The following is a 12,227-nucleotide window of genomic DNA, read 5'->3' on the forward strand; positions in this document are numbered from 1 at the left end:
CGGGACCATAAGTTTGTCAATTGGACTCCATGTTCTCACTAAGGAAAACAGTTTCCCGTTTTCACTAGAAGGTAGTGAAATCGTTAAAATAGTGGGAGTGAGATTCATAGAATAAATTTCGCCTATTTTATGTCTTAGTAAATTGCTTAAACAATCATCGATAATTGTCTGTTTCATCTCAGTAATCCACATGTTTCTATTCTCCAACAAAACAAACTTATTGGCGCAAACAATACAGAATGATTCCATAAGTTAAGATTGTCCTAAGTTCGGAAAAGATTTTCTAAAGTGTTAGAAAAGGCTTCTCCGAAAACAGCCCCGACTGATGTAACTACCGAAAGGTTGGCCGAACTAGAGAAATGGTTGGACCATGATCTCAAGGCCAAATGTTACATGCAAAATTGGACAAGTCTAAACAAGTTTGCCATCACTGCAAGAAACCCGGTCATTGGAAACGTAACTGCAAGGAATACCTCAAGCAGTTGCGAACTGCAAAGGGTATGTTTTACATTAAAATGTTTTTCTTAATACTACTTCTTGGGTATTGGATACCAGATGTAGATCTCATATTTGCAATGAGTTGCAAATGATGACAAGAAGTAATAGGCTAAGGATGGGTGAGACCCAGTCAAGGCTCGGGAATGGTTCCAGAGATAAATCCAAAGCTATAGGAGACATTTTTGCAGAACAATTTTAAGTTTTTTTGAGAGATGTTTTATTTGTTCCAGATTTGATTAAAAACATTATTTCTGTTTCTATGCTTGATAGAGATAGTTATTCTTGCAATTTTGTGAATGGGATTTGCAATATTTACAAGAATAAATGTTTGATTGGAAATGGACAACTTGAAAACGATCTATACAACTTAAAACTAAAAGACGTTCCAATAAATTATGCTGATAAACCGACAACAACAAACAAAAGGAAAATCGATAGCAAAAACCCGGCAAACCTTTGGCACGCTAGGCTAGGTCATATTTCCTCAAGGAGGATGAACAAGCTAGTGGGAGAGGGCATGTTTGATATGTCTGATATTAACTCTCTACCTACTTGTGAATCCTGCCTAAAAGGAAAAATGACTAAATCTCCTTTTAAGGGGAAACCTGAGCGTAGTCAAAATCTGTTGGATTTGATCAATACAGATGTTTGTGGTCCATTTAGAGTTGGGACTCAATATGGCCACACCTACTTCATTACCTTTACTGATGATTATTCAAGGTATGGGTATTTATATTTAATGAAATATAAGTCTGAAGCATTTGAAAAGTTCAAAGAATTCAAGGCTGAAGTAGAAAACAAGCTAGGTAAAAGTATTAAAGCACTTCGATCGGATCGAGGTGGAGAATACTTTGGTACCGAGTTTTTGGACTATCTAAAAGAGAATGGGATTCTCTCTCAGTGGACTCCTCCTATGACACCACAGCTTAATGGTGTATCGGAGTGTCATAATCGAACTTTGTTGGACATGGTTCGATCCATGATGAGCTTCACTGAGCTTCCACCTTCGTTTTGGGGCTATGCGCTTGAAACGGCGGTATTGTTGTTGAACAACGTCCACACTAAAGCAGTGGACAAAACACCATACGAGTTATGGAATGGCAAAGCTCCTAAGTATTCGTACTTAAGGATTTGGGGATGTCCTGCTTACGTGAAGCAGACAGTGGGAGATAAGTTGGATAGTCGATCCAGCTTATGTTATTTTGTAGGGTATCCGAAGAATTCAATCGGATATTATTTCTATTATCCTGCTGAAACAAAGGTGTTTGTTTCTAGGAATGCCACCTTCTTGGAGAAGGAGTTCTTATTGGATAAGAAAGGCGAGATGATGGAACTCGAAGAAGTTCGAGAAGAACCCGAAATACAAAATAACGATCCTACGCCTCAGGAACCATTACTGGACACGCCTGAACCTAGAAGATCCGAGAGGACTTCTAGACCTCCTGTTCGATATGGTCTTCTTCTTGAAGGGGATCAAGATGAACCCGACATTGGATGTGATCCAAGAAACTTCAAGGAAGCAATTTCTGATGCGGATTCAAATTTATGGCTTGAAGCTATGCAGTCTGAATTGGATTCAATGCATACAAACCATGTTTGGTCTTTAGTAGATCCTCCTGATGGAATTGTTCCAATAGGGTGTAAATGGATCTACAAGAGAAAGCTTGGGCCTGATGGTAAGGTATTGACCTACAAGGCGCGATTGGTGGCGAAAGGTTACACTCAAAGACAAGGAGTTGACTATGATGAAACCTTTTCACCAGTTGCAATGTTCAAGTCCATAAGAATCCTTATTGCCATAGCTGCATGGTATGACTATGAGATATGGCAAATGGATGTGAAGACTGCTTTTCTTAATGGAGACATTAAGGAAGAAATCTATATGAACCAGCCGGAGGGGTTCACATCCATGGGAAGCGAGCATAAGGTATGCAAGCTTCAGAGATCAATTTATGGTCTAAAACAAGCATCAAGAAGTTGGAACCAGAAATTTGATGAAACAATAAAAGATTTTGGTTTCATCAAGAACCCGGAGGAACCGTGCGTGTACAAGAAAGTGGTTAAGGATGCTGTGACATTCTTAGTACTTTATGTTGATGACATCCTACTCATTGGGAATGATGTAGGGATGTTGCAGTCAACAAAGATATGGTTATCAGGTAGATTCTCGATGAAGGATTTGGGTGAGGCATCCTACATTCTTGGGACACAGATCTATAGAGATAGATCTAAGAGAATGATAGGACTCACTGAATCAACCTACATCGACACCATATTGAAACGGTTTTCAATGGATGGGTCCAAGAGAGGACATCTACCCATGTGTCATGGAGTTTCTTTATCCAAGTCTATGTGTCCCAAGACTGATGCAGAGATAGAGAATATGACACATGTACCATATGCGTCAGCTATAGGTAGTATCATGTATGGGATGATATCTACCAGACCGGATGTAGCATTTGCTCTGAGTGTCACGAGCAGATATCAGGCTAATCCTGGTCAAATGCATTGGAAAGCCGTGAAGGACATTCTTAAGTACTTACGAAGGACTAAGAATATGTTCATGGTATATGGAGGACGAGATCTGAAATTGGAAGGCTATACCGACTCTAGCTTCCAAAGTGACGTGGATGACTCGAAGTCAACCTCTGGATTTGTGTTCATGCTCAATGGCGGTTCTGTCTCTTGGAAGAGTTCCAAGCAGGACACCACAGCGGATTCCACCACTGAGGCTGAATACATTGCAGCATCAGCTGCTGCTAAAGAGGCCGTTTGGATGAGGAAGTTCGTCCAAGAGTTGGGCGTCATTTCTGAATTTTTTGGTCCAGTCCCGGTGTACTGTGACAACACGGGTGCCATTGCTCAAGCAAATGAACCAAGGTCTCATCAAAGATCCAAACACGTACTGAGGAAATAACACATCATCCGGGAGATTGTGGAAAGAGGAGACATCACTGTCGAACGAGTGGCCTCTGCAGACAATATCGCTGATCCGCTTACTAAGCCCTTGCCAGGACCATTGTTTGACAAACATCGCGAAGCAATGGGTCTACGTAGTATGACTAGTTGGCTATAGGGCAAGTGGGAGATTGAAAGAGTGGGTGCCCAGTGAGCCAACTTGTGGCTATGGGCTTTGATGACTCTTTGTACAAACGATCTTTTGTTTAATGTAATTTACACTTTTATTAATGGCAATGACTTTATCTTTCTTCATATTGTTATATTGTGATATACTATTGTTGTTTTGATAAAGACCTTGAATATACTATAGTGTATGTAAGATGTGGTAGAACATGGGGATGTCTATCATGAAATACATCTTATAGTCACTGTATATTCTAAACTGTTCCTAGTCGATTGAGCCGTCCGATAATAAGGATAAGGATCGCTCGAGTTTGAGACTAGCATTTGCGATGCGGAGTACCACGTTTCATTGGTAGGGAACATGGAGATGTTCGAAGCATGCAAATGGATATTCATAGGATGAATAATCGAACTACCCTATCCGGACTTTCCAAGTGGTTATCACTTATCGAGTGGATAAAGTCTGCGGTTTTGGTTGTACACCATTAGTCCTTACTACTTGAAACATCATGGAGACTCTATATGCTAGTACTGTGCTTTGACTCGTTTACCGACTCTATGGGGGTCATCAGGTGTCGGGATTGGGTACAGTTACAACACATATAGGAGTCGATGCATTGTTGTCAAGGATTCACCACATACTTGCGAGTGTGGATATCCTATGCGATCTGAGGAGATATTAGTGTGACGAATCTCTGGCCAGAGTACTTGATGTGATTTAAGAAATGGTTTCTTAGTAGCACATGCGATGTCACTAATTTGATCTTCAAGATGTATTGCATAGTTATCGAATCTTGAGCGACTCTCGATATACCAATGGTTGTTGATTCGATCGGGATATATGGATGAAGGGACCGTACTGTACGCTAACCAAAATCTACTGGTTCTTGTAGGCACTATCAGTGATACCTAGGGAATCATGGGGCGATGTTGCTAGGCGCTTTACCATGATTCGTTGGGCAAGTCGGAAATCGTTGTTCCGAGTCACAAGGAGTTGTGAGCCCACGGCTAGCTGTATCCCTGAACCATTGAGGGTCACACAGTGTAATGAAGTTTTAATCCCCGTTGAGATAGTTAAATTTAAAGAGTTAAATTTAATGAATAAAGAAGTTGGACTTCTTAAATAAGAGTAAGGGAGTAGGATTTCCTAAAATGACATAGGGATGTACATTTTTGGAAACCACTGAATTCGGATTCAGGAAAATTTATCTTGACTTTAAAATGTGCAGAAATGGTTTCTGTGCACATTGGTAAAACCGGTTTATCAATCGGAGTCACGATGAATTTTATATTAATTTCTGAACATGCGGGCTTTGCTTGTCGGGCCTCAACTTATGACTAATGGGCCCTAAGGTGTTAGTGGCCTGCATTATAAATAAGTTATTACAGTACAGAAATTACACACAATAGGTCATAATTTTGAGAGAAAAATTTCGAAACCCTAGCCTCTCTCTCAAATATTTCGGCCGAACACCCTCCCTCTCTCTGTCTGAGAAATTCCGGTCTGTGATTTTGAATTGCAGTGTGGAATAGCGAATCAAATTCGTTTATTCTCTTCGCAGAAAACTTCTGATAGATTTTCTAGTGCAATCTATCAGAGGGATTAAACCTCCATTCGTGGACCTGATTGAAGGAGTTCATCAGTTCCTGGGAGAGACAACAAGAGCAGAGAAATCTGTTGGAGTCCAATAATCTCGCTTCGAGATTGAAGGTAAAATTTAATAATTGTTATTTAATTTTACACACACTAATAATTTAATCGTTAAACGGTTGATACCCACACTATGTAATTGTTCCATAATAAAATTTTAAACTTCCGCTGCACCGGGTATCAATCGTGATTGATCTGAACGCCAGTTATCCAACAGGATATTCTAGATCCAAGTTAGGATGATTGTGTTAGTTATCCAGAGGGGTATTTTCGAGTAGGTCCAGTCAGAGCATTCCTTGTTGATCCAGTTACCAGTTCACTTTATATGCATGCATATATAAGTTTGTATACTCATATTTATTGTACTGGAAGTTAGCTCTCACGTCCTTGTTTTCATCTTGGACACCTCATTCCGTGAGGCAAACCTCATGTTGGATGTTGCAGGCAATATTGAGCCCTGAGGTGAGGAGCAGCGCTGCTGAGATTCTGGCTATTTGTTTCAGTTTTTTTGCCTTGAGATGTTTTTTGATACACTTATTTCGATATGGTTTAACCTTTACAAGTATTTTAGACTGATGGTTTTGATTTGGGTTTTCTATGTATTCCAGTTTTCTCTAATTCATCTAATTATGAATATTTAAGATTTAATTGCAAGATTATGTTTTGATTAGTAGGTGATTATGGAACGGGTAACTAAATTTATGGTATCAGAGCATGCATTATATTTTTGAGATATAGAACCTTTCTTTGGGTTGATTTTCATTTTGTCTTGTAGATGTTAAGGCGAGATGACGAGAGAAGTCATAGTATTGTGGACCGATGGGGTGGCAATGAGGGTCATGAATACCGTCGGGAACATCGACACCATCACCATGAAAGTTGGCTTCGCTTCGACATAGGTCCCTTCAAACAGGACCCAAGCCACTCGTAGGCGGAGAGTCAACTGAATTGGCAGAGTATTGGTTGGAGCACATGGAAGGTTATTTTTGAGTGTTCAGTACCATTGAGTAACAACGCCTTGAGACTGTGAATTTCCTTCTGGAGGGCCGTGTTCGTAGCTGGTGGAAGTTTGTTTCCACTCCACCGCTACAAGAGCGAGATACAGTTACTTTGGCTGATTTCCTTACTGCATTCACAAAGTTGTATTTTTCTTCGCTATTCGCCAGGCCAAGTCCATAGATCTTCTGTCGCTGAAGCAAGGGAACATGACTATGGATGAGGATCGAAAGAAGTTCTTTGAGATCATACCGTATTGCCCTCATATTCACTCCAGTTTCGAGGCAATGTATGACCACTTTCTACAGGGCTTGAATCAAGATATCTTTTATCGGGTGTCAGCCTATGACGATCCGATGTCCAACGATGGATTGGTGAACTGCTATAGACAGGTCGAGATCAGTTTGTAGCAAGGGAGGACTTTGAATTTTTCTCGACTACCTGGTATCTTGGGGCCTAGAGCCCAATATTTTAAGAAGTCTGCTTCTTATAATACTTCTTCTGGGTCGGAAGGAGTTCACCCATTTTGGTTATAAGTAGGGACAGTGGATTCAGCATGGGAAGAATCACCTGACTGATAAGTTCCATAAATCTGCCAGAGCTTGTTTACGTTATGGTGAGATCGGGAATATTAAGAAGGACTTTCCACAGATAGGAGGAGGACAACCATCTGGTATGGGTTCTCAGACTAAGGTGCAGCAGAAACCATTGGCACAGTCAGTGGAGGATCTAATCGTCAGTATTGTGTACCGAGCTGAGTTTTTCCCTCAGGCATGATCAGGACTTGGAGGGTACAAGAGGATCATTTCTGGTGCAATTAATTTTTGCAGCATACCTGCATTTTTTCATATTGATACTGGTGCATCTCATGCCTTTATTTCCAACCATTTTTTAAAGGGTCATCATTTACCCTATGTTTCCTTGGGCGTAGTACTTCTGTTTCCACAATGATAGGTCAATCAAATTTAGCTACCCAACTTGTGGTGGGTTGTTCGTTGAAGTTTGAGGCTATCCTTTTGACTGTGATTTTGATGATCTTATTCATGGAGGATTTTTATTTTATCTTGGATTTCGATGTATTGACATTGTACCGAGTGAAGGTTGATTTCTATCAGAGACTTGTGCATTTTCAACCGCAAGGATGTTATAGTTGGTTTTTTTACGAATAGGTAGCGCAACCCCTGATGCCATTGGTGTCCGCTCTGAGGGATTGTCATGCTTTGGAGTCAAGAAGGAAAGGATACCTTACCTACGCAGTTTATGTAACCACTGGTAATGTGGATATTGAAAATAGACCAGTTTTTAGTTAATTTCTCGATGTTTTCTGTGATGAGATTCCTGGTTTTTCTCCGATTAGAGAAGTGAAATTCAGGATCGATCTTGTGCCAGGAACAAATCTGATTTCTAGAGCTACAAATATTCTGGCTCCGTCGGAGATGAGAGAGTTGAAAGAAAAAATGCAAGATGTTTTGGAGAAGGTGAATATTCACCCTAGTTTTTCTCCGTGGGAGCACCGATTCAATTTTTCAAGAATAAGGATGGATCTATGCGGTTGTGCATCGATTATTGGTAGTTGAATCGGGTAACCATTAAGAACAAGTAACCCTTGCCCCATATTTATGATTTGTTTGACCAGTTATAAGGTACTTATATTTACTCAAAGACCGGTTACCACGAGATGAGGATTCGTGATCAAGAAAGACAACATTTCGTACCAAGTATGAGCATTATGAGTTTTTAGTAATGCAATTTAGTTTGACTATTGCCCTAGGTGTGTTCATGGATTTGATGTACCGTGTCTTCTTGGATTACTTAGATAAGATTGTTGTGGTTTTCATCGTTGATATTTTGGTCTCCTCGCACATTATGTGTAGTGACCCGCACCATGATCATCTACTAATCAAGAGCTTAAGCATGCATTATAACTTAAATAAACAGAGATCATAATTAAACAGCGGAAAACATAACCAAATATAATTCCAAGAAAAGGAATCTGTAAATATTTAAGTTATACAACCATATCGAAATAACTGTATCAAAACACAATACTTAAAACCCCACTGGAACTTAACTCCACCAATGCTACCATCCTGCAACTACGGTCTCCCAGAGCCTCCTGCTCCATCAAGTCTGAAACATGCCCAGTGGAATAGGGAGTCCAAAAACAGTATGAGGACGTGAGCATAAAATGCTCAGTACAAGAGTATGAATATACAAATATTATATGTACATGTATGCAAGTGTACGGGTACCAAGACACGAGGTCAAGAAGTCCTGCTCACAGACCGGGCCCAGGGTACATAGCATGTTGCGCTGTCGCATCAGGAGGTGGCTCATTTACCTAGTGGATAATGGTGACTTGATCACGAGTTCACATGTCCAACCATCCACTACATGTAGGGTGAGCACCCTGCTACCGACTATCTCAAGAATACAGGCTCAATATGATCTTGGATGCAGCATAATATCATGAAGGGTATATGCAGATAAAATCATGACATATAATCAATGCAACACATAATACATGCATACTCAGTCAGGGTATCTGAAACAGTAATTTCGTACCTTAATTCTACTAGGCAAGCTACACCAGCTCTATGTCCAAGCCTATAATCACAAGATCACTATATCACTAAACAATATCTAAAATCCTTAACATAGCTAATAGATACTCCCAAACTATTTATAGGATCTCAAGTATACCTCCGTTCGTCTTCAGCCCTTGGTTGCCGAATGCCTCAGAACTTGGGCACAATTTCGCTACGACTTCTGGACATCTTGCCAGGACCCCGTACCTTGCCAAAGATGGATAAAAACACCTAAAAACTACTAAGAATCAAGATTGGATAAAGTTAATTGGCAAGTTAGAAATGAGCCTCGGATCTCCTATTTATAGGCCACGATCGGAAGCTCCGAACACCAGATCGAAAGCTCCGATCTGAGCATGCATGCCATGTTTTGGACAGCTACGATCGTAAGATGCGATCTGCACTTTGGAAGCTACGATCGTCTGCATGCAGCTATGTGTTCAAGCCTCATCTCAACGTCCAATACATGATGATCGGAAGCTCAGATCCCTCTTCGGAAGCTCCGATCGTCTCGTTACTCCCAATATTGATTCATTGGTTCTGATATGTTCGGACCTTTTGAACCTAGTTCGGATCTTCCGAACTAGTTTAGACCCAATCAAGTCCATCAGCCATTTTTCAAACGTTCTGGATCTGATTTATTGGTCCGTTTGATCTTATAAAAATCTATTAATCATATTTTAATTAATCTAAACATGATTAGACAAATAAATCTTGTAAAATAGAATCGGGCTACCATGTTCTACCCCACTTAAGATAATTTTTGTCCTTGAAATAAATATTAAGTACTGAAATTAACTTGTTATAGTAATTACTCTTTTACATCTGAACATTTTACAGGACATAAAACCGAAATACAAATACAATCTTAACTACTCTAGGTCATATGTGCGCATACGGCTTCAGAGGAATGATCTTGTTACACAATACCTTTTCCTTATGACCCATGATACTTAATGGTCTCTCCACATATTTTAAATCTGTATCCAACTGTACATTAGATGGCTCCAAGATGTGGGACTCATCAGCCACATACCGTCGCAACAAAGATACATGGAACACATCGTGGATACTTGACAGATACGGTGGTAAAGCAAGTCTATAAGCCAAATCTCCCATACTTTCCAAAATATCAAATGGACCAATGAATCTAGGATATAACTTACCCTTGAGACCAAATCTCATAATCCTGCGGAAAGGTAAAACTTTCAGGAATACTTTTTCACCAACCTCAAACTGCAAAGGTCTTTGCTTAACATTATCATTGCTAGCCTGTCGATCTTGTGCAATTTTAATTCGTCTCTTGATCTGTCCAACAATATCAATAGCTTGTTGAACTATCTCTGGTCCTTCTACTTGTCGCTCCCCCACTTCTTCCCAGAATAGTGGATTATGACATCGCTGTCCATACAATGCCTCAAATGGTGTCATCCTAATACTGCGATGGTAACTATTGTTGTACGCGAACTCAATCAATGGCAACCGATCTTGCCAAGCTGGACCAAAATCCATAGAACACTCTCTAAGCGTATCTTCAAGGGTATGGATAGTGCGCTTCGACTTCCCGTCAGTCTCAGTGTGATAAGCAGTACTCAAGTTAAGAGTAGTACCCATAGCGCGCTGAAAACTCCCCCAAATTCGGGAAGTAAACTTAGGATCTCGATCACTGACAATACTCATAGGTACTCCGTGAAGCCGAACAATCTCCTGGATATATAAGCGAGCCATCCTTTCAAAGTTATAGTCTCGGATATACGGAATGAAATGCGTTGACTTGGTGAGTCGGTCCACCACAACCTAAATAGCATCACAATTCCTCGAGGATACCGGAAAATGGGTCACAAAATCCATCGTGATAAACTCTCATTTCCACTCAGGAATAGGTAAACTGTGAAGCAATCCTCCAGGTCGTCGGTGCTCTACCTTGACCTGCTGACATACCAAACATCTGGAAAAATACTAATATACACCTTGCTTCATTCCTTTCAACTAGAATCGAGTACGCAAATCCTTGTACATTTTGTTGCTCCCTGGATGAATACTCAACTTAGTACGATGAACCTGGGACAAAATTTCCTCCCTCGGAGTATCATCTTCCGAAACTACAATACGGCCAAACAAACAAATAAAACAATTTGATTGATAGTGAAATCTAGACGTACTACCCTCGTTGGCCAGACGAGCCAAACACTGGGTCTTTGGAAGAAATTAGAGCATCTCAAATCCGAGGATACAGAGCTGGCTCAGATAAAATCGCAAACATCTGGATACTCTCCATACTTTTATTATGCTTGATGGTATATCGAGAAGAACAACAATCTTAAATTGCAATAGATACCAAACAATTCTGAAGTGCGGATACTCTTATCTTGCGACTCAAGGAATCAATGGTATGATTAGCAGCTCCAGGATAGTATTTGATTTCACAATTATAATCCTTCAAAAAATCCATCCAACGTCTCTGTCTCATGTTCAACTCTGTCTGAGTGAACAAATACTTGAGACTCTTGTGGTCTGTGAAGATCTCAAATCTCTCGCCATACAAATAATGACGCCAGATCTTCAACGCAAAAAAAAAAAAAAAAAATTAGCTGCTAACTCATGATCATGCACTAGGTAATTATCCTCGTGAACCTTCAACTGCCTAGAATATGCGATCACATGCCCATTCTGAGTCAGGACACAACCCAACCCCTGAAGATTTGCATTTTTATATACCACATATCCTCCAGATCCAGACGATAAAGCCATCACACGTGCAGAAGTCAACCGTCTACGAAGCTCACAGAAATTCTCCTCACACTCTAAGGACAATTCAAAATGTACACCTTTGCGAGTAAGTTGCGTCAAAGGTTGAGTAGCTACGAGAAATTCGCGATGAAGTGATGATAATACCCTGCCAGACCCAGGAAACTACGAATCTCAGCTACTGTCGTCGAACGCGACCAATTCAATACAACCTCAATCTTGCACGGATCTACAGTAATTCCATCTCTGGATATGATATGACCGAGAAAAACTACTTGATCAAGCCAGAATTAACAGTTACTCAACTTAGCGTACAACTGTATATCCCTCAAAGTCTGCAACACAAGCCTCAGATGATAAGCATGCTCATTCACGTCACGTGAATGCAACAAGATGTCATCAATGAAGAAAACTACAAACTTGTCCAAAAATTCTCTAAAGACTCGATTCATCAAATCCATGAATACAACCGATGTATTAGTCAACCCAAATGGAATCACCAAAAATTCATAATACCCATATCTGGTTCTAAATTCAGTATTGGCTAAATCTTGATCTCTGACTCACATATGGTGATATCCATATCTCAAGTCAATCTTGGAATAAATTAAAGTACCATGTAACTGATCAAAAAAGTCATCAATATGCGGCAAAGGATACTT

This window comes from Henckelia pumila, chromosome 1, assembly GCF_033568475.1.
Source record: "Henckelia pumila isolate YLH828 chromosome 1, ASM3356847v2, whole genome shotgun sequence".
NCBI lineage: Eukaryota > Viridiplantae > Streptophyta > Magnoliopsida > Lamiales > Gesneriaceae > Henckelia > Henckelia pumila.